Source organism: Pseudopodoces humilis, chromosome 10, assembly GCF_049639895.1.
Source record: "Pseudopodoces humilis isolate 2021_Gansu_Grassland_sample_001 chromosome 10, ASM4963989v1, whole genome shotgun sequence".
Taxonomy (NCBI): Eukaryota; Metazoa; Chordata; class Aves; order Passeriformes; family Paridae; genus Pseudopodoces; species Pseudopodoces humilis.
The window spans coordinates 30,300,629-30,321,793 of NC_142209.1; the positions used below are offsets into that span (position 1 = coordinate 30,300,629).

The 21,165-nt window shown below is 46.1% G+C and overlaps 1 protein-coding gene across 1 annotated transcript in view; it reads right to left on the reverse strand.

The window, feature by feature from the left end:
• Positions 1 to 7,151, reverse strand: part of JAK1 (Janus kinase 1) — a 45,999-nt gene extending 38,848 nt beyond the window's left edge. Inside the window, exon 1 of the mRNA XM_005521229.3 lies at positions 6,847 to 7,151. The gene's annotated coding sequence lies outside the window, so the exon portion shown is untranslated. The remainder of the gene's footprint in view (positions 1 to 6,846) is intronic.
• Positions 7,152 to 21,165: the final 14,014 nt, after the last annotated feature.

Consider the following 21,165-nt stretch of genomic DNA (forward strand, 5'->3'; position numbering starts at 1 on the left):
CTTTTGGGTGTTTAATGCTGTGCTGGTGAGCAGCCAGGATTTAAAAGCCAAGCCTGTTTGCTGATGTTATATATCTGGAGCCTGTCAGTCACGTGTGCAGGAAGCTGAAAAGGCTGTAAAACCCACAGGATTATTATTTTTTTAAAAAAACAATTTGGCAGAAGATAGCTGTTCTTTGGTAAAAATGCAGCTCTGAGCCAGCCATCCCTGTATGGACTTTCACTTACATCAAAATCAAACCCATAACTACAAGGAAAGTTTTTCCAGGCCGTGAATTCCTCCTAAAATAATTGTTGGTGTAGAACAACACGAGCTGATCTTTTCCAAGTGGGGAGAATTCCAGTTGGGAAAGATCAATTTGCATCTCCATGGTCAAGAAACAACCTCGATGTTCCACTCAGGACAAGGAGCACCAGCAGGGGTTTCCTTGGCAATGAATTCTGATGATCCCACCAAAAATCAGGGATCACACAGAGGTTCCTTATCTCTGACCAGAGTCTGGATGAGCTCTTGACTTTGTCTTCAGGGCCTGGAGTTATTGAGAGACTTCTACAAATCAATACCTGAGTCAAATAAAAGACATTTAAGCCAAGCCCTGAGGTTTCTAATAGGAAAATTACAAGGCGAGAACTCCATTTCAGAGCCCAGACTTTTCCATCAGGAACACTGGAATGCAGCAAGTGCTAAATCTGGGAATTGCAGCTGTTACTTCATTACCAAAGTCAAGTGTATCTTCCTCTTCCTTCAGCTTGAGTATTAAGGACAAGAAAGAAGGGTAAAAAAAAAAAAAAAAAATTAATATAAATTTGCATTTGCAGATCCAAATCAAGAGCAAAAAGGCAAATAGTGAATTCATAATATTTTTTTTTCAAAGGGAGGGTAATTCCTGTAGCACAGAGTGACAGAGCTGTCCAGGGTGACAGCACAGGCTGCCACAAAGGTGTGATAAACACAGCTCAGGCTCCCTGACCTCTGCTCCTTTATGAACTTTTAAACTCTCAACCCCAGCAATTTCAAAATTATCAGCGCCTGCTTTGCTGTACTTTGAGGAAAAGTGAAATACAGAAGTGTCCAGGAAGTGAAAGGTTATTTCTTGTGCGTCCTCAGTAAACACGAAACGCTGAGTGCACAAGAAAACATTGCACAAAGTGACCTGCAAATGCCATTTTCCAGCTGGTTTGGATGCAAAACCTCAGCACTTGGGGTAGCCACCTCTTTTTTCCCTTCCACCAGCTTGAGATAAGAGGTTTGATATCCTGGGGACAAAAAAACCAACCCATGCAAAATAGATTTAAATACAAAAGACTGAACCTAATGCAGCACTTAAGGTGCTTTAATTTGTTTTTTATTTATTATTTTTTAATTTATTATTATTTTTTCCCTTTAAACATTTGATGCTCTGCAACTAATTTATCTTCATGAAAAGGAAAAAAAAACCAAAACAGAACAACCCACACAAATGAAAAAAAATACGCTTTGCATTTGTTACCATACTTTAGTAAAATCCAGTAAAAGCCACCAGCTTGAGATAAGAGGTGAGAGTTTGATATCCTGGGGACAAAAAACCAACCCAAGCAAAATAGATTTAAATACAAAAGACTGAACCTAATGCAGCACTTAAGGTGCTTTAATTTATTTTCATTTATTTTTTATTTAATTTATTATTTATTAATTTATTTTTTTCCCTTTAACATCTGATGCTCTACAACTAATTTATCTTCATTAAAAAAAAAAAAATCAAACAGAACAACCCACACAAATAAAAAAACCCCTGCTTTGCATTTGTTACCATACTTTAGTAAAATCCAGAGGAGAGCAGAGCCAGGTATTTATGGGTGGCAAACACCAGGAAGTTATTTAGACTGTCCAAGTGCCAAGGTTTTTGAGGCTTTATCTTTTGTTTAATGTATCTCTCCAGTGAATATAAAAGTCACCTCTGCCAAATTCAATTCCTGAAAATCTGAGTCCATGCACAAACAAATTAAAAACAAAAAACCCCTTAATTAATTTTTAAAAATTAAATTAAAATTAAATTTTTTAAAAAATTAAATTAATTAAATTAATTTTAAAAAAACAAAAAAAACCCTCCCTCCTGTCCCAGTCATCGATTGAGCACTGTCTGCTCCATTTTCTTTGTGTTTAAAAAAAAAAAACATGGAAGGTTTAGCTCTGTCCTTTTCCTGACAAACAAGGTGTTATGGGGTTTTCCCAGGTTTCCTGAGTTGAACAACAATTTTTTCCTGTTCCAAATGACATCAGCCAACATTAGCTCAGTGCCAGCTTCCAGCCAGGGAAAAGAAATGGTTTTAAAGATCCCAATAAACTCATTTTGATAGAATATGCACCATATTGAAGGGTTATTATTAAGAGGATCACTAATACAATTTAATATTGCAATATCCTGCTGAACTCCAGCTGGGCTCCCTGATGAACAAGACAGATTCCACTTGGTCTTGGAATAGCTGGAAGAGGCAGAAAACACTCAAGGAGCAGTCTAAACAGCACTTGGAGTCCAAAACTGCTAAAAATTTGAACTGTATTCATATTCTGGGGCTTTAACAAGCCAAAGCCCCTCTCAGATCCATTTATAAACAAGGCAGGAATGTGCAAATTCCCTTTAGGGGTTTTTTTCCTGGAAGGAGGAAGAGCAGTTGTCAGATTTTGTGTTCAAAGGGAATTATGCCTTTGGGAACTGGGGCCAAACTCTTGACTCTTGGTAAATCCCACATGCTTCAAAATTCAGAGAATACTGCATTAAACACTGGATTAATTCCCTTTATTAGCAGAGGCTCCCTTATGCAGCAGACCTGCTTGAAAGGAGCAGCAGTAAAATCTATCACAAAGCAACCAGAAAAATGGATTTATACGAGCTGAGTTTCCCAAAGTCCCCTTGCAAAGGCTCCTTCTTGGTATTTCCAGAAAACTGCAAGCAGGACCAACAGCAACACCAAACAATTTTAATTTAACAATTTTCCTTCTCTCTGCTTATTTCTACCTTACTCTGCAGGTTGGTTTCTCCTCATATAAAAACTCTTTTTTTTTCCCCCAGGCTTTCAGCACTACCTGTCTCCACAGTTTGGGATAATGAAAAAAATCCTCTGCTTTTCCCTCAATCTCCAGTTATTTTCCTTTATTTCCTAAATTACCTTTTACATCCAAGAGGGGGGGAAAAGGAAATCTAAAATAAGCGCAACAGAATAATTTTATGTGCCAGCAGTTTCAAGGCATAATCCCAAACACTTCAGACATGATATTATTAGTCATATTAATCATATTAGTATCTGTTATCAACCCTCCCACTCTGTGTAAAAGGCATTACTGATATGCAGAGTAACTGCTCCAGACTTTACTTTTCCATGTCAAAGCTGCTCTCCCAGTTTCCTGTAGCTCAATTTTTCTATCAGTTATGCAATTTATGTTTTATTTATATAACCAGTTCAAGAAAAAAAAAATAAACTAAAAAACAAAACTCAGTAATTACTCCAACCAGCAAAACTGTTCGCAGTTTTATAAATATAGTTTATAAGTTTTATTAAGCCCTTCAGCATGAAGAAAACAGTCAGGACATGTTCCTTAAAAATCCACCTGTCTGCAACAGGCCAGGACTTTAAAACCACTAAACTGTACTTCCTCCTCTCCACTTTCAGACAACAGAAACTGCAGCCATTTTGCCCAAGAAAACCATCAGAAAACCAAAAAAATCACCATTCTTCCTCCAGTAGTTTTCAACACTGTTGCAGTTTTTTGCAAGGATCTATGTAAAACAAACCCTGGAATGGAGCCCCAAAGTGCTGCTAAAGAAATCAAGTGAGAGAACAACCCCCCTCCTCTGTCCCTTCATGTCCTGCACAGAAACTACAGCAAAAGATGGAAGTGGCAATTTAGCTGCCAAAACCCCCAAAATGCTGATTTTTTTTTTTTTTTAAGGCTCCACTTTCCTTCTTGATGAGGTTCAAGCATTTCTGTCTCACCCTGCCAGCAGAACTGAGCTGTATCAACCCATGAAAATCTTTATTGCAGGCAAGCTCTCGGCATTAACTGCCTGAATTATGTGCTTGAACTGTAAAAGCCATTTTCTATCAATTTAGCAAGTGTTTGCCATCACCAATACCTGAAACCTAATTGCATTTTAAGTGCTTCAAAGATCTGGAGCAACTCTGAGTGTGTTTACAGGAATAATGCCTGAATTGCAAACTGTTAGCCAGGCTGAAAAAGAACAGGTTTTCACCCAGAAGAAAACATTTTATCATTTTTAATTGCTGTTGGACACCAGACAATGCAGGAACCGAGCCCCAGCTCGGTGTTGCCTCCACAATCTGGTTTCTTCAGCTCCTTTCTGGGTCAGAAATTCTCACAACAACCCTTTTCACACCTTGATGAAACTAGTCCTAAGGGTTTGCTTTAATGTGTGAAGGTTTTGGCCTTTCCAAGCTATGTGAGCACCTTCCTCTTTATGGAATCAGAGCAGCTCTTTCTGCTGCATTTCACAGCCAACACAAGGATTATCCATCTGGGTGCTGGATTTTGAAGCTCCTTACTCATTTTGAGCCTCTTCCTCATGCCAGATGAGGCATCAGAAGGTGCCAAGGAACCCGAGGTCTGTTCTGTAGAAGAAAAAGGTGTTTCACCTCCAAAATGCAGGGAGCAGGGGAAGGTACGTGGTGGGAAAAAGGTGAAGCTGTCAGGATGATACCTGTGAAAACAGATTTTTCCCTTCCACACAAAAAAGGGAAGCTGATTTCTCTGAATCCTGTCTTTATTTATAAGACTAAACCACTACAGAAATGTCTGTGTAAACCTCCTGAATTTATAGCACTCGTAAGAACCCTGCCTCACTTCCAGCCCCAAAGAGGGATGACAAAAGAATTAAACTAACTTGAAATTGCAGAGTCTGACCAAGGGAAAAATGTGTTTAAAAGGAATATTGATTTTACCCCCTGAGTGGCTGTTCAGGTGCACTTCAGCTTTTTGCTTTGCAGCTGATACAGGTTTTGCTTTTCAAAGTTTTTGCATTAAATATTCCTGATTTTTTTTTAACTAAAATTTAACAGCCAACTTGAACATACAGAAACAGTTCTACATTTACAGAAGCTACCTCTCAAAAAAAGGGCCACTTTGCAATTAATTCTGAACTAACTTTGCAGTCTACAGCCTTCCAGGAGTTCACAAACTGAAAAATGATTCCTGTTTTGTGTTTATATTCTTGTTCAAGTTTAAACCCACCCACCCTGGCTTTTTACAAGCTTTTCACATCACCCTCCCCAAAGGCCAGAGACCCAACTGAGCCACCGGGCTTTGGGAGGGCCTTGCAGATACTGTGACACTTGGATAAGCAACATATTTAACAACTGAATCACTAAAAATATACTGACAAAACGATTTGTAACATCTGCCTGCCATGACAAACTTTTAGCATCTCAAGCCTGACGGCTTTGTTGGCTCAGCCGGAGCAGCACGTCCTGAGCTGGCCCCGCATTTCAAAGCACCTGTCTTGGTATCACCTAACACAGACCCAGATCAAGGTGCAGCTTCCTGTGTGTTTTAAAAACAAGTGCCAGGAGGAAATGCCTCCCAGTCCCCTTATAAGGGCAAAACTGAACACCGAGCTCCAGCACCCCAATAAAGCAGTACCAAAGTACATCCACTCTGCTCGGAAATAAATCTGCAGAGAATCTTTCCCAAGCAAAGTTGGGTTCATTGGAGTTTAGTTTTGAATTATTTCCACCTGCCTCCCCCAATAAAAGAATCCCCAAAAAAGAAAGCCCAGAGTTTTCTTGCACTGCTGTTAGCATTCTAGACTTGCCTCAAAATATGACTTTTCATGGTTGATCCCTCAGAACATCTTCTGAGGATCCCTCTCCAACCTCCAGAGCACAGGGACAGCGCCTGTTTGAACAGAGCTGGATCCATCCTCTCCTGCCACACTGAGCCACTGCTGAGTTGTCTTTCTACCCTCAGTCTCCATTATTAGCAGCAGGCTCGATGTGCTTCAGACTCATCCTGGTTCTCCTCATATGTGGATTTTAACAATCCAAATTCAACGCCATTATAGAATCAGATTGGTGTGGTTTGGGGGAGACCTTAAAGATCGATTTAGTTGTGACTCCCTGCCATTATCCAACACAGCAATTATCTTCTCTCTCACACACAGAGAGCAGAATTATGTTTTAGGCGAGGTGTACAGCCGGCACACCTTGCCCGCTGCCAGGTTCCCTGCTCCGCATCCCTGCGTGTCCTTGGGGGTGATGGATACCCAGCCTCAGATGACCCACAGCTGTCCCTACCTCCCGTGGGGGAAGGAGCAAAGGGGATGAAAGATGTCCCAAAGTGACCCAATGCCGGGCTGCCAGACCGACAGCTGGACACCATCAGCTGTCCCAAGCCCGGCGCTTGGCCGGGAGTGGAAGGCAGCGGGATTTCCCCGGCACAGAGAGCGCACGGGCCTCTGCTCTCACCCACGGCCTCCGGGGGGTTTTAACTCCTCCAAACCCACCGGCGGCCAGAACCGGAGCTCTTTCATTGCTGTTCCTCCTGCCGCCGACCCGAAACGTGGCTCTGACAGCCCTGCCGTGCCCGCACCCCCGCCTTAGGGGCAGCAGAGCACCGGGGGCAGCTCTATCCGCACCTTCTCGGACCGAGGGGACCCCGCGGCTCCCCTCGGCTCAGGGGAACACGGCGGTTCCTCTCCCGGGCCCCGGCTCCTCTCAGCTCAGGGGAACACGGCGGTTCCTCTCCCGGGCCCTCAGGCATCGGCAGAGCCCCACGCCGGCCCCGCGGAGCCTCCCCTGGAGAGGCGCCCGCCGCCCGCGCCGCCCTCCCCGGCTCCCCCCGGCCGGCCCCACTCACCGCTGCCGTGGCGCCCGGAGGGGCAGCCCGGGACGCTCGGAGCGGGCCGGGCGGTGCTCGGTGCTCGCTGTGGGCTCGGTGTAGCCCGGACCGGGCGGTGCTTGGTTCTCGGTGCGGGGCAGCGCGGACCGGGCGGTGCTCGGTGCTCGCTGTGAGCTCGGGGCCGGGCGGTGCTCGGTGCTCGGTGCGGGCTCGGGGCCGGGCGGTGCTCGGTGCGGGCTCGGAGCAGCCCGGGCCGGGCGGTGCTCGCTGTGGGCTCGGGGCAGCCCGGGCCGGGAGCGGAGCAGCGCGGGCACGGCCCGCGGCGTTCGGAGGGCGGCGGTCCCGGCTCGGCGGAGGCCGCAGCGGAGCATGCGCGGGGCCGGGCCCGCCCCGGGGAGGTGCCTGGGCCCGGCCGGGCCCGGCTGAGGCACCGTAGGGGGTCGGCGGGGTGCGATGGAACCGATCCGTGTGTAGGAACGGCCCCTTCCAACACCGACCGTGCCAGGGTTCTGCGGTCACCTCTGTCGCCGCTCGACAGTGCCGGAGTTGCGGGCTGTCACCTCCACAGAGGTGACATGCTTGTCATGGTGCGGTTTGAGCTAGAGAATCCCGGAATCACAGAACCACTGAGCTTGGAAAAGCCCTCCGAGCCCATCGAGTCCAAGCAGTGCCCAGTGCCACCCAGTCAGCCAGCCCAGAGCACCGAGCACCACATCCAGGCCTTCCTTGGACAGCCGCAGGGATGGGCACTCCAAACCTCCTTGCACAGCTCCTTCCAAGGCCTGACTACCCTATCCATGGAAAAATTCCTCCTGATGTCAAATCTAAACCAGTCCCGGCACACATTAAGACCATGTCCTCTTGTCCTATTGCTGGTCACAGAAGAAGCCAACCCCCAGCTGGCTCCAGCCTCCTGCCAGGTGTGTTTGGATCATCATTTACAAACCCACATTCTCATTTCCATTCTCACACCGGTGTAAACAACTCGATGAAATGAGACGCTCACAATCCTCCCATCTGCACAGAAAAGAAACCAGTTTCTTCACTGCGGTTTCAAACTCTTGTCAAAGTCACAGGAAACGGCACAAGTGGAAGTAAAACGAGTGAAAAAATTATTCAGTTCAATGAAATCATTGGGCCCTGCTTCCCACACACCACACGTATCTGGCATTTTCCTCTGTCAGAAGAGTAAATCTGCTGCTGCTTTTTGGGCGAATTGTCCTAAAGGATGAGTAGGTCATTAAAAACCCCATTCTGATAAAAGTTTCCCTTCCATGTAATTCAGACTAAGCCCACTGACATCATTTTATCGTGGTTTTCTCACGTGCGGCAGCACAGGGTGTGAAAGGCCCCTCGCTGTTCTGAAGTGTTTCCACACCACTGCAGCTGTTCTGCCCCAGCTCATCTGCCTTGTGCCTCAGCAATCCCGAATTTTGACCCTTTTATTTCCTGGGAAATCAACCTGGGAGCAGCTGGGAGACAGGTGCTGATGGCCTGGGAATGCGCATGTCTAGGTGGTTGTAATTAATAAACCAAAGGAATAACCATTGATTCCATTTTTCTCCTCTCCCAAGAGGAGTCAAGGCAGTCTTCCCCACAGCTGTCAGGGAACCTGCAGGGTGTAATTTGGATTATTTTGCACCACGTTAACCTTTTCCCTCTGCTACATGCCCACTGGGTCTGGATTAACCACGCACTGTGGGAAAGCACTGGAGCCTCACCCTGTTTCCATCACTTTGGTAATCTCAAGATTAGAAAATAGCCTGAGGCTGGAAGAAGAGAGGTTAAACAGTGCAAATCATGGAAGGGTCTGGATTGGAAGGGACGTTAAAAATCATCTAATTTCACACCCTTCCACTTTCCACTATCCCAGGCTGCTCCAAGCCTGTCCAACCTGTCCTTGGACACTCCCAGGGATCCAGGGACTGCCACAGCTTCTCTGGGCACCAATGCCTCACTCACAGGGAAGGATTTTCCCCTAACATCTAAGTCTGGATGTCCCATGGTTCCCAGGCCTGACCTCTTCTTGTTCCCTTTTCCCCACATTCCACCTGCAGGAACTGCATCCAACAATTCTCTTCTCACCAGCCCTTTCCACGGCTTTGCCTTGATAAAGATAAAATCAGTTTTCTTGGTGGCTTTTCATGCTGAAACACCAGATCTGTGTTATTTATGCCTTACGGGAAGGACTCGTTTCTCAGCACAGCAACTGAGGCTGCACAGGTCCTTAAACCCTGGAGCTGCCCAGCCCAGCCCAGCCGAGGTTGTGACCAAGGATTGCATAAGGGGCTTAGCCTGGGGCTACTCGTGGAGCAGAGCGGCTTTACCTCTCCTCCCTCTAAATCCAGAGCCCAGGACCACGTCCAGGAATGACCCAGGCTCCCAAAGGCCACGTCCTTTAACCAGAATTAAATTCTCACTTTAAAAAAAAAAACCCAAGGGCTGAACTGCTCTGGCACTTGGATTTCACTGAAATTGTGTGTTCAGTCTCCCAGCCCTTCCTGCCACGTGAGCTTTTGCCTTCTCTTCCTTGATTCTGGCACTGCTGGTTTCTGCTGGTTGTTCTGTGACATGAAACTGGGATCAAATCAACTTCTAAAAATTCCCCCAAGAACTATGTTAATAACAGGGGGAGATTTCCAACCTATACCCAGAATTGTCTGTGTTTACCACAACATTCCAGCCTATGGGAAGGATGTAATTTTGTATTAAAACTCTTAAAGTGGTTTTCTCTGAGGAATTAATCCTCTGTATTTGTGGCTGACTTTGTTTTTTGCTTAGAAAGAGAACAGGCTTGCAAAGAGCTGCAGAAAAGTAAATAAATAAAAATAAATATTTTTTTCCCCCTCTAAGTACGTGACACATTATTTTGTATCTTGCATCCTTCCTTATTTTGCTCATTCCGGGGTGCACTGATATTCTCCACCAAAAATATAAGAGGCAAAATACAGAAGATGAGATCTGTCTGTCTTGGGATTTATGTTAAAAATCAAACTAAATTCCAACAAATTTCCTCTTGCAGCCTTTTTTAAAGAAGAGATAGGGATGGATGTACAGATGATTCCTTTCTTGTCCACTCTGCAGTTTGATTTCCACTCTACTTTAAACAGCTTAAATGTTTTAAAAGCTTTATTATTTTTTTTTTTCATCGTATTTCAAGGTACAATGAGGGGCATACGGTAAAGTGCTTTAAATCACTGATGGCATCAGCTTGGGATTGACAGGACTTTTATATAAAGGTGATTTAACACTCTCTAAGTGGTTCCAGTTTGTCATTGATTTGTTCCTGGCAGTAAGTCTGGGGTCTGGTTCTCCTCACTCATATCAGCAAAATTCAGGAGGGTGCAATGAAGTCAGAGGCGCTGGGAGATGAGTAAAAGGAGATGTAAAATTGCTGAACCCGTAGTAGGATTTGAAAACAATCTGAGAACAACTCTGCAGAGTGCTGTTGAAACTGGAAATAATTTTATGAATTATACTTTTGTTTCTGTCCGTGCTGGAGGATGGGGAGCAGCCAGGAGGAGCAGGAAGGAGGGGGTCACCCAACCAAAGCCTGGGTGCTCCAAGGCTCCAAGGATAAAATACCCAGCCAAGTGCACGAGTTCTTTACATCTGATCTGTCACTGAATTTATCTTCAGCTTCCTGTGCTCAGGGAACATGCGTGAAACCCCGCTGGTGACACCGATTTCAGAGGGCTCTGCTTGGAAAAGCAAGTGAGAGAGTTTATTTTGAGACACGGGGAAGGTGTGAATTGATTCTGAGTAATTAACTACTTCTAAAGATGGTGCTCAATCTTTTTATTTAAAGCTATTAATCTCAGTTTGGGGAAGGACAGCTACTTCATGTGGGTAGTCCAACAAAAAAAAAAAAGATTAGATTTTGTGCAGCCCTGGTTCCGAGGGTGCCAGAGCCGGGCTGCAGGGGGATTTCCTGGGCAGGGCTGGAGAGAGCTGCCAGGGCCGTGTGTGGGAGGCAGAACAGGAGCTCAATTCCCGACTTTCCTGGCCTGGGGGATGGAATTCACTCACTTTGCTCCAAGCTGGGGAGTGTGAAGATGCTGCTGCCGTGTCTCAGCCCTGCAGCAGGCGTGTTCATGTTGCTGCTTGCCTTCACCGCCTGCTTTTTCCCGTTGCCATCTTTCTGGTTTTTCATTGTTCTTACACCAAACCAAACCAACTTTTATTTTCATTTCCCCCCCCCCAGATTTCTCTGCTGAAAAATATCCCTTCTGTTGCTCTGCTGGGAAGCAGAAACTGGGTTTGTGTCGAGCTCTAGAGCGGTTGCAAAGGGGGAAGACGGTGATGGTGGCCAGCTCCAAACCTCACTTCTGGCTCCCCCTCCCCTTGATAGTAAAAGGTTCTAAAATCTTAGAAAATTCGGAGACTTAGAAAGAAAGTTAGGTTTGGAAAGCCCTGGGAAAAGTAGGCCCTGCAAAGTGTTAGGCCTTGTGCTTGCTAAAGATCAGGTGAAACTGCACCTGTGTAGTCAGTGTACGACAAATGATACAATTGTTAGATGTGATTAGATATAATTATAGTTTAAAGAACATGAGGAACAATGTTAGGGGGCTGGGGGGATCATGAGAAACCCATGCTTGGGTAAAAACAATGCTTACAATAGAACAATGTAAGTTTAATAATGAATATGTAAGTTGTATAACGATAGAGTATAAAACATGTTCAACTCAAAACCAAATTGGGTCAGATTTGGGTCTGTGTACCCCTGACACCCAGAGCTCTTCAATAAAGCACCTCCATATAATCATTTGTGATTATGTGTGTTCCTGAATGCTAACACCCTGAACTCCGACTCATTCCACTATGGATGCTAACTGTGAGCAAAAGCAGGGAGCACAGTGCCTGTGGAAAAGCAGGCTGCATAACTTTCTCAGTCTGGCCTGGGAAATCATAAGGAGGCATTAAAACAATCCTCAGAGACAGAAAACAGCCTTGCAGGTGCTGTTTGTCAGTTCTTGTTTTCTTGCAAGAGAAGGTTGAGGGGTGGTGTACCCCACTGACCAATGATGGTGATGTCTTAGTTCACTGACCAATAAAAGTTTTACCTTTTACATATTGTTCTATAAAAGAAGATCTGAGGTAATAAACCTCCCTCTCCTGTTCAACTCACAAGAGAGTCCGTGTCGTGCTTCTCGCCGTTCCCAATAGTGCGACACAACTTCTGGCTCCCCTGAACTGCGACTCATCCCACCAGCACGTTTTTATTGTGCTTCAAGCAGATGAATAAAACACATCCAGACAAATCAATACTGCCCAGAAGCTCAAAAGCATTTTCTTGAGCTCATGCACTTCCCAGCACAGCCCCTTGCAGAAGGATGAGCTCACAGGTACTCAGTCGCTGCCTGGCTGCCTGCCAACCACCAGCGGGGCCGGACAATGCTCCTGCTCACACTGGCTCCACATCCACGGGGATTTATGGATGTGCATGGATGGGGTTTTTCTGGGAGAGATGTATATACCCCAGAAAAAGCTCTGTGTGCAACTGCTGCGTTTTATAAGGGCGAGTTCAGCGCTTTCTGGAACTGGAGTGTGCTGGTGGGGAGCACAGAGCGGAGCAGGGACCTCAACCAGAGCAATAATTCAATATCTTTGAGAGAGATATATATCCCAGAATTTATAAAAAACAAATTAAAGATATTAAATTTTAATATTTAATAATATATTAATATATTAATATAAAATATATAATATATAATACATTATACATTATATATTATACATTATATATTATATATTATACATTATATATTATATATTATATATTATATATTATACATTATATATTATATATTATATATTATATATTATATATTATTCTATAGTCTATATTCTATAATATACATTCTATATTCTATATTATACATTCTATAGTCTATATTTCTATTTATATTATATATTATATAAAATTTACATTTATAAATTTTATTTTTAATTTATTAAATATATTAAATTATCCCAGAATATATATATTAAATATCTTTGAGATATATATCCCAGAATATATATTAAATATATTAAATGTTTATATTTTAATAATATATTAATATTTAAATATATAATATATTAGAGATTATATATAAAATTTATACTTATAAATTTTAATTTTAGTTTATTTAAAATACTAAATTGTCCCAGAATATATATATTAAGTATCTTTGAGATATATATATATCCCAGAAAAAGCTCTATGTGCTTTTTTTAAAAGCTGGGTTTTTTAAGGACGAGTTTAGCACTTACTGGAACTGGAGTGTGCTGGTGGGGAGCACAGAGCAGAGCAGGGACCTCAACCAGAGCAATAATTCAATATCTTTGGATGGGAAATGGCACATTTCTCACCAAAATGATACAATATTGATCATGCCCCTCTCTGTCCACACACCCCAGAGCTCGTGTACAGGCTGGGGCATTTCTCAGGTCATGCCCAGCACTGTCCCTGTCCCATTCAGGGGGACACATGTGACACAGAGCACGTAACACTTCTAAAATCTTTAATGCTTGGACAAACTCCAAAGCTCCCTCTGCTGCTGCTGCTATCCTCACGTGCGCTTTTGGAAATTGCAGTTCCTCACTCTGGATTATAAAGCAGCGTTTCCAGCTGGGGTTTGCCAAATTCCCCTTCCCTCTGTCATAGGGAGATAGGGAATTAAGGTTCTGTTTCCAGGAAGGTGTTGTTCATAATGGCACAGAGGGTTCAGAAATCCAGGCAGGATGGCAAACAGCCTCCAAATCCACTGCAAAGTGAAGGGGTTTTTCCCATTAAGGATGAGCCGAGTGCCTCAGTGCTGCTGTGCTGCTTAAATGGAATCAGCAGGACCACATGGGAAGGGAAAAATGGAAAGTGTCAGGGATCTTAGAGACAGAGAAATGAGATGTTCTGCCTCGTCTCTGTCACCCTGGGCTGCCTTTACACGGCACAGTCCACATTAAGAGAACTGTCACAGTTGAACATGGGTGTCAAACCTACTGAGAACATCCAGACTGCAAGACAAAATCAGCTGGAGACAGCTGATGTGACCATTCCAGCCCACGAAACCTGCGGAGGTGAGGAGCAGGGTAGGAATTTTCTCCCATCTCTCTGTTTCCTCTTACATTTCAGGCAGTTTTTTAAGAGGCTGTGACATTTCCTTTAACATAGCTGGGTTCAAGTGGTGAAGAAGTGAGAAGTCCACAGCCTAGGAAGGAGCTAAACAGACCCTGTTTCTCTAGTAATTTTCAGATAAAACCACCAAGAGTTTTCCTTTAATGGGGCTGTAAACACAACTGCAGAAGCTTGGCACATTTACATCCAAAATTAATTAGATTTCATTAGCAATAAACTTCTGGAAGTTTTCATTTCCAGTCCCCTGGATACCCTTCAAACCAGGATGCAGCAAGGCTTTGGGGGCTGGAGATGTGGACGTTCTGCACAGGGAGGAGATTCTGCTCCTCAAACAACCACGTGACATTTTTATCACTCTGGGAATGTGAGCACAGGGGTTTGAGGGAACTGCCTGAACGTGGGAGACACCAAATCAGGAAATCCTCGTGGAGCTTCTCATGTTCTTTGTGATTTGTGTCCATCTCATCCAGCACAGCCATGGGAGAGGGATTGACTCCTCTTCATCCACTTCCCTCTGGAGGAATCGCTTCTGCTCAAACGCTGTCACCTTTTAGTGTGTTCTCAGAAAGTCATGAAGTCTTTATTTTAAAAAAGCAGGAGGTGAGATTCCCAGCATGGAAAACAGCTCTCCCTGTACCAGTTAAAGCACTGATGCTCACTGACCTCCCCTGCTCCTGTACCAGCCCTTTCTCTTTGCCACCACCAGCCCAAACCTGCCTGTGCTGGCGCTTTGTGTGCAGCCCTCAACTCAAAGCCTTGAACTTTCCACCACCCTCAGCCCCAGGCTGGTCCCAGCAGCAGGGCTGAGAGCCATGGATGGGGTCCACAGCTCCACTGAGCATCCACCAGGAATCATTTGCTCTCTGCCGATTTTATTTTTAGGCAGGAGGAATCTGAGGGTTGTACAAGTGTTTAAACACGAGTCTCTCCTGAATTATTCAGTGTATTCTGCCTGCTCCTGGAGTTAATTCAAAGGGAGGGCAGTCCATAGAGCTCTGCCATTCACTGTGGACAGGAGGTGGCAGAGGGAGCACAAACAACCCCTTGTCCTCTCCAGCCCTCCTGCCCCACAGGCTCCAGTCTGGGCTCCCCTGGAATTGCTGTCCAACACCAAATCTGAGCAAATTTGCCTTAATTTAAGGTGACCCTGTGCAGCACAGACCTGGGGACCGCTGTGTCCTGAGCTGTGGGTGAGGCTGCAGTGCCTGACTTCAGAAGATCCAAGGAAAAACCTGACCAGCTTCATCTTTTTCTCCATTTTCTGCTCTGATTGAAAGAGGCTTTTTCCAGTGGCAGGTGCACATCCCTGTGCCTGACAAAACCCAAAGTGCAGCTCTCAGGCCTCTTGAACTCAAAGGGGAACTTGAGATTTGAATTCTAATTTTACCTAGGAACTGAAGCACAGCTGGGAGCCGAAGCCCTTTGGAGTAGAGGGGTCTTTCCTCTGGCTCCATCACTCCCAGAAAAATTAAAATGTTTGCCCAACATCAATTAAAGAGCTTGTCTAAGAGTATATTAATCCATACGTGAGTGTGTGCACCTCTCCTGCTCCTGTGAAATGTTATAAAGAGCAAATGATGTACCAAACTGTGCAATCTTGGCTTTCTCACCTGCCCAAATACAGAAATTACAGCATAACTTTGGTACTGCACCACACTGGAACACTCAGTTCCTGCTGAGTACTTCTGTCCCTGATCAGCCATCAAACAAAGTCACAGCTTCCCTTGGTGACTCAAGCTAATGACAAAATGCAGAGTTTACATATAATCCAACAACTCAGCAAGCAGCTCTTTCCCAAATGTGAGATACAGACAGAAATACCTTATGGAGAAAGGAGGAGGGATTGTGTCACCCTCTGCTCACCCACTGCTCCTGGGCACTGCTCTTCCCAGTTCCAGGGAAAAACAGGACAGTACAGCCTTCAGCAGGGCTCATTCCACATTGTCCAACATCTCCATTGCACTGAGGGATTGCATAATCAGACATAAACCCCAGTTGCTTTCTGGTACATCTAATATTTGCATGAGGACATTGCAAGTAGGCAGCTCGGTCTGTAAAGATGTTGAATCACGAAGGTCTGGGTTAAAGTTCAGGTTCAAGTGTCTGCACTAAGCTGGAGAAGATCTGAATGAGCAGCAATTAAAGCAGTCTGACTCATACAGGGCACTGCTGGACTTTGAAATGGCTGAGTGCTTGAAGCTCTGTTGGGAAGGATTCTTCTTGTTTTAGTCCAACAGTAACAGAAGGTACATTTAGGGGGGAGAAAAGGCTTTTTGGGGAAAGGCAACATCTTCACCTGGTTTCAAGGCCTGCAGACAATGGATGCCTTTAATCCTGCTGCTGTCAGAAGGGCCAGGCTGCTCCGAGCAGCAGCCCCCACCCTTAAAAGGCTGAGCTGAGGCTGGGAGCCAGGAGCAGAGAGAGCAGTTCCAGTCTGCAGCCTCACAGCCCCGAGGAGATGTGACAGGAGCAGAACCGCTCCTCTCCTCATGCGGAACGTGGGTGGGAAGGCGGCGGCGGCAGATCCAGATGGGAAAAGGGACTTTCCTGATGCAAGAGCCTGAGAACCGCTGGGTAAGAACAGACCTAAGAACAGACCCATCTGGAACAGCAGCTGAGAATGAGGAACTGCCTTGCCTTGGGATCCAGCCCAGAAATCACAGACAGCTTTATCAGAGAGAGGATGGATTTTGTTTCTGAGGCTGTAGCACTGGATGCAGGTTGTTCATGTCTTGCTTTAACACCTGGGTGGGAGGACGTGCTCCACTGGCAAAAGAGACTCTGAGGGTTGCATTGTTCATGTGCAGCAATATTTGGACAGCAAACCCACCAGTCTGTCCCATTCCCATATCAGTAGGAAGCTACAGGAAAAAGAGATGGACTCTCTGTCCACTGTGCTAGAGAGGGAGATAAATCCCAGGAAATCTGACTGGAGAGGTGTTGTTGTGAGGCACAGCCAGTGCTTCAGCTCCTGTCCCATGCCAGAGCTCGAGGCTGTGCTTGTAGTGACAGGAAACGAGAGGCACGAGTCACTGGGGCGGGCTCTGGGCCCTGTTCAGCAGCCCCAGACCAGCATCACACGCACGGCACATCCCTAAAAACGGCATGGCTTGGTCATTAACCTCTAACCCGAGCCATGGCTTGGCAGGTGAGCAGTTGTATTCCTCGGATCCGATCCATAACAAACCCCGGATCTGCCTCCCAGCACTCATCTTGCCTCCTGTGGGCAGGAAAAGCACTTCTAGAAGGAGCCAGGAGCGCCTGGGGCTGTCCCTGGGGCAGCAGCAGCAGCACCTGGCCGGATGCACCTGCCTTTCTCCCAGGAAAGGGGATGCACAGTCCCCGGGCACCTGCTCTGGTGCAAAATAGGATCCCAAAATAGGTGAAAAGAGAGCTCTGGGCAGCTTTCAAGTGCTCCCATGCCCAGGATCCCCCAGCTCCTCCTCTGTCCCGTCCATCCTGGGATGGGAGTGTGGCACGGGAAGGAGGAGCACAGCAGTGTGGGACAGGCAATGCAGAGATGAGCACTGCTCCTTTCTGGGATAAGCACATTCCTGCCTGATCAAGAGGTGTCTATAACCTTTGGAAAGAGGAAGCTGAGGGTTGACTGTGCTCAGATTTTAATCCAGAATTTAAGTTCTTGGTAGCAGGATGTCTGTTTTTATTGTTTGCAGTTTCTGGTGAGGCAGAGCCCTTCTCCAGAGCCAGCCTCGAGCCTCTGTCACAGCACCAGGAATAATTTCCCCCCTTTAAGTGTCTCAGGCTGGCCCCAAAAACTCCCAGTGAGCAGCAGGGAAATGAAAAACCATCTTCTTACCATCTCAGGGCTAATTCCCGTCCTCTCCCGCGAGCAGCAGGGAAGCACAGGGCAAAGCCCTGCTGGACTTGAATTATCCAGCCCAGAAAGAAGAATTTTAAACACCACTGGGTCAATGACCAGGCTGAACGTCGGGATGGAGAGTAAATAGTGACCTCTGGAAAGCGCCGCACCAGCCTCGGCATCCTGAATGCCACCAATTCCTCGGGGAAGGGCAGGAATCTGGGAAACAGGACATTTCTGCAAGGCTCCGGTTACTTTATGCAAAAATCTTGGCATTTCACAGTCCCATCACGAGCCGGCCCGCGGGGCCCCTCTGCTGTCGTGTCCCAGCACTGCAGAGTTAAATCACACGGCACAAAGATCAGCTCCCTGAAAACCACCTCATTTCCAGGGGTAAAAATGACCCAGGAAATTCAGTCTCCCACTCACAGAGCAGAGAAGCCCCGAGGAAACACTGCAAGGACTGCACCCGATCCACCGGGACCTCACTGCTTAAATATTCCACTTCCCACCACTTATTTCCACTTTGAGCCCTCTGAGTTACAGTAGCCAGCCAAGATTGTGGAATCCTTCTATTAAAAAGTATTTTAAAAGGGCTTCATTTTCTCTATTGCTACAGAATAATTTGTTCTGTTACCAAGTATCCCCCACCGAGGAACCTCTTTGTTATTGAACATCCAGCAGGCTGCACAGGACCCTGCTTTGGGAACCATTTCTGAACATTTCCAAAGCCCAGCGTTTCTGGAAGCCCTCCCAAGACGAAACAGCCAGTATCGAGGCAAAGTGTGCAATATTTTATTGAAATAAACGTGATTTTTCTGCCAAGGGCTCCAGGTGAAACAAGCAGGCTGTGGTGGAGCGGGGCTGGGTGGCTCTGGTGGCCCCAGGATGCCGTGAAGCTCAGATGGCTGCCATCCTTCAGTTATCACAGTACTGTACCTTTACAAGAGACAGCATCAGCACTGTGATAACTGAGCCAGGGCAGCCTGGCAGTCATTGGCCCCTCCGTGGCACTGCCGAGTCCTCGGTGTCCTCAGCGTCCCCAAAACCTCGCCTCACCCCGCAGGTGAAAGCCTCAGGAGCTTTAACACAAGTGGCTTTGCAGCTGAGGTTCACTCCAGGAAATTACCCACATAATTAGCGTTATCTTAATGACCACGGCGGCAGCTCTGAGTGGTTTGAAGCGGAGGAGGCTTCTTCTGGGCAATTCCACCCATGCTGGATTTAATGGAGAAAGAGTAACCAACCCTCCTACATGGAGCCAGCCCTTCCTCCCCCTTAAATCCAGCCAGCCCTTGGCTCATGCTGCTCGTATTGGGTGTCAGGGAGCAACGGGGACAGTGGCAGGCAGCCAGGAAAGCTGCTGGAGCCACTCTGGGACAGCGGCATCACCACGGGCACGACACCGTGCCCTGAGCCTGCCAGGCTCCTGCTGGCTTGATTTTCCAGGAGCTGGGATTTTCCAGCCCATCCCACACCTTCACTGGGCTCCTCTGGAGCTTGGCTCGTGTGTCTCCAGAGCCAGCACGGCTGATCCTCGCCGCGCCCTCCGAGGAGAGCAGCCCCCAGTGCCAGCTGTGCTCACAGGGACTGCAGCTGCAGGAAGCAAAGAGGGGCCTCCAGGTGTCTGAGGTGGCATTTTTAGGTCACCAAATCCACATAAAAACATTTGACACACACAATCCCATTAATTAGCTAAATTACAAGCTTCCATCAACCTGTATTTTCATCAGCCTCACTGTTTTTTTCTCTTCTTTAAAAACAGGCACTGCTGAAAAGATCACAGAACTACTTCTTCATCCCCCACTTTGTTGTGTATTTCTACAACTTTACCCCTTTCATGGTTTTTTCATTCCCTAAAACCAGGCATTCTTGAAAACATCACCAAATTATTCCTACAACCCCCAGGTTGCCTGAGGAAATCAGATACATCAAGTTCTGAAACGAGTTTAAAAAAAAAAAACACCACGGTTTTAGGCTGCCCGAGTTAATGTGTTACCAAGTTTCCAATAAAATCTATTTATGATGTTGATGGACTCCAGCAGCACAAGAAGCTTCCACGTTTCCACCAGGAGGAAGCAAAAACTCCAAAAATTGGGGTTTTTTTTTAACACTCTAAATAACTCACCTGGCAAAAAGAAGGTGCAGAGATGCTCCAGAGGGCTGTTTTTAAGACAGAAACACAAAACACTCGGCTGGATCCAGCCGTGAACACGCTGCCTTACAAGTTTGCAACTCCAGAGGGCAACGGAGAGGCAAACATGGAATATCGGAGGAGCAGCACGCAGGGGAAAAAAATAAAACCACATTTGTACATTTTAAAACAAACTCCAAACATACATTACATAAAAAGGGGACAGTCAACAGATTATGCAATGCTGACGTCAGGCAGCACGGATGACTTCAGCATGCATTCCCAAATTTGCAGATTTGCCACTGTTTGGGGATTAATCATTAAGGAATTGGCTGTTGCTAGGAAAGCACAACAAAAACTTGCTAAAAATATTAATGGATTCTGTCCGTGCAAGGGTGGGTTTTGAAAAGGAAAGGAGCTGCATGAGCAACGAGCCCTTGGCTCTCACTCTGAGGTGTTTTCACACCACCACTGGTATTCCAGGTGAGGAACTGGACTGATTTTGGGGTGGGATTGGGAATTCTACATTTCACAGACTGAGATGATGAGAGAAGAATCACTGCTTTGCAATTCAAGCATGCTTTGATCACTCCATCAGGATTTTACTGTGCTCCAGGAGTTACTGATCACGGTATTAAAGGGAGAGGGAGAATAATTCCTCCCCAGCACCCTCTGGCACAGCAACTGTTGGAGTCACACCCGTATTCCAGGTGCTGATGCCATTTTCTCTGGAGGATCCACCTCTTCCCCCAGTACAAATACAGTTTGTTATCTTGCATCTCACACACACTCTGATTTTTGCTTTGCCTCAGCCAGACTAAAGCTCAAGTAGCTTTACTCCATTTATCTGGAAAAAAACACCTTTTTTATAGCAAAACCCTCATTAGTTTTGGAGTCCAGCACACATTTTTGTTCTTGTTATTGCTAAGACCCTGCAAATTTCCATACGCTTTTTAAACAAACCTTTTACTTTGCAGTGTTTGCTGCCAGTTCTCACCTTTGAAACTCATTTAAGTTGGCCTGGTTGGCTTTTTAAACTCCAGTTCCACCTCCTGCCCCTTTGGGGCTGGTGACATTTTTGCAGTTGTTTCATAGGAACCAAAATTCCTTGGGACTGGAATTGGGGACGTTCCCTGCCCACAGCCCCAGGGCTCGTCCCTCCCCACCCCTACGCACGGCTCGAGGATCTTCCAGCGCTGCGAGCTGCTCACCCTGCCCGGCCTCGGGAGGTGCGAGGGGAACAAACCTCGTTTTAATTTCCATCTT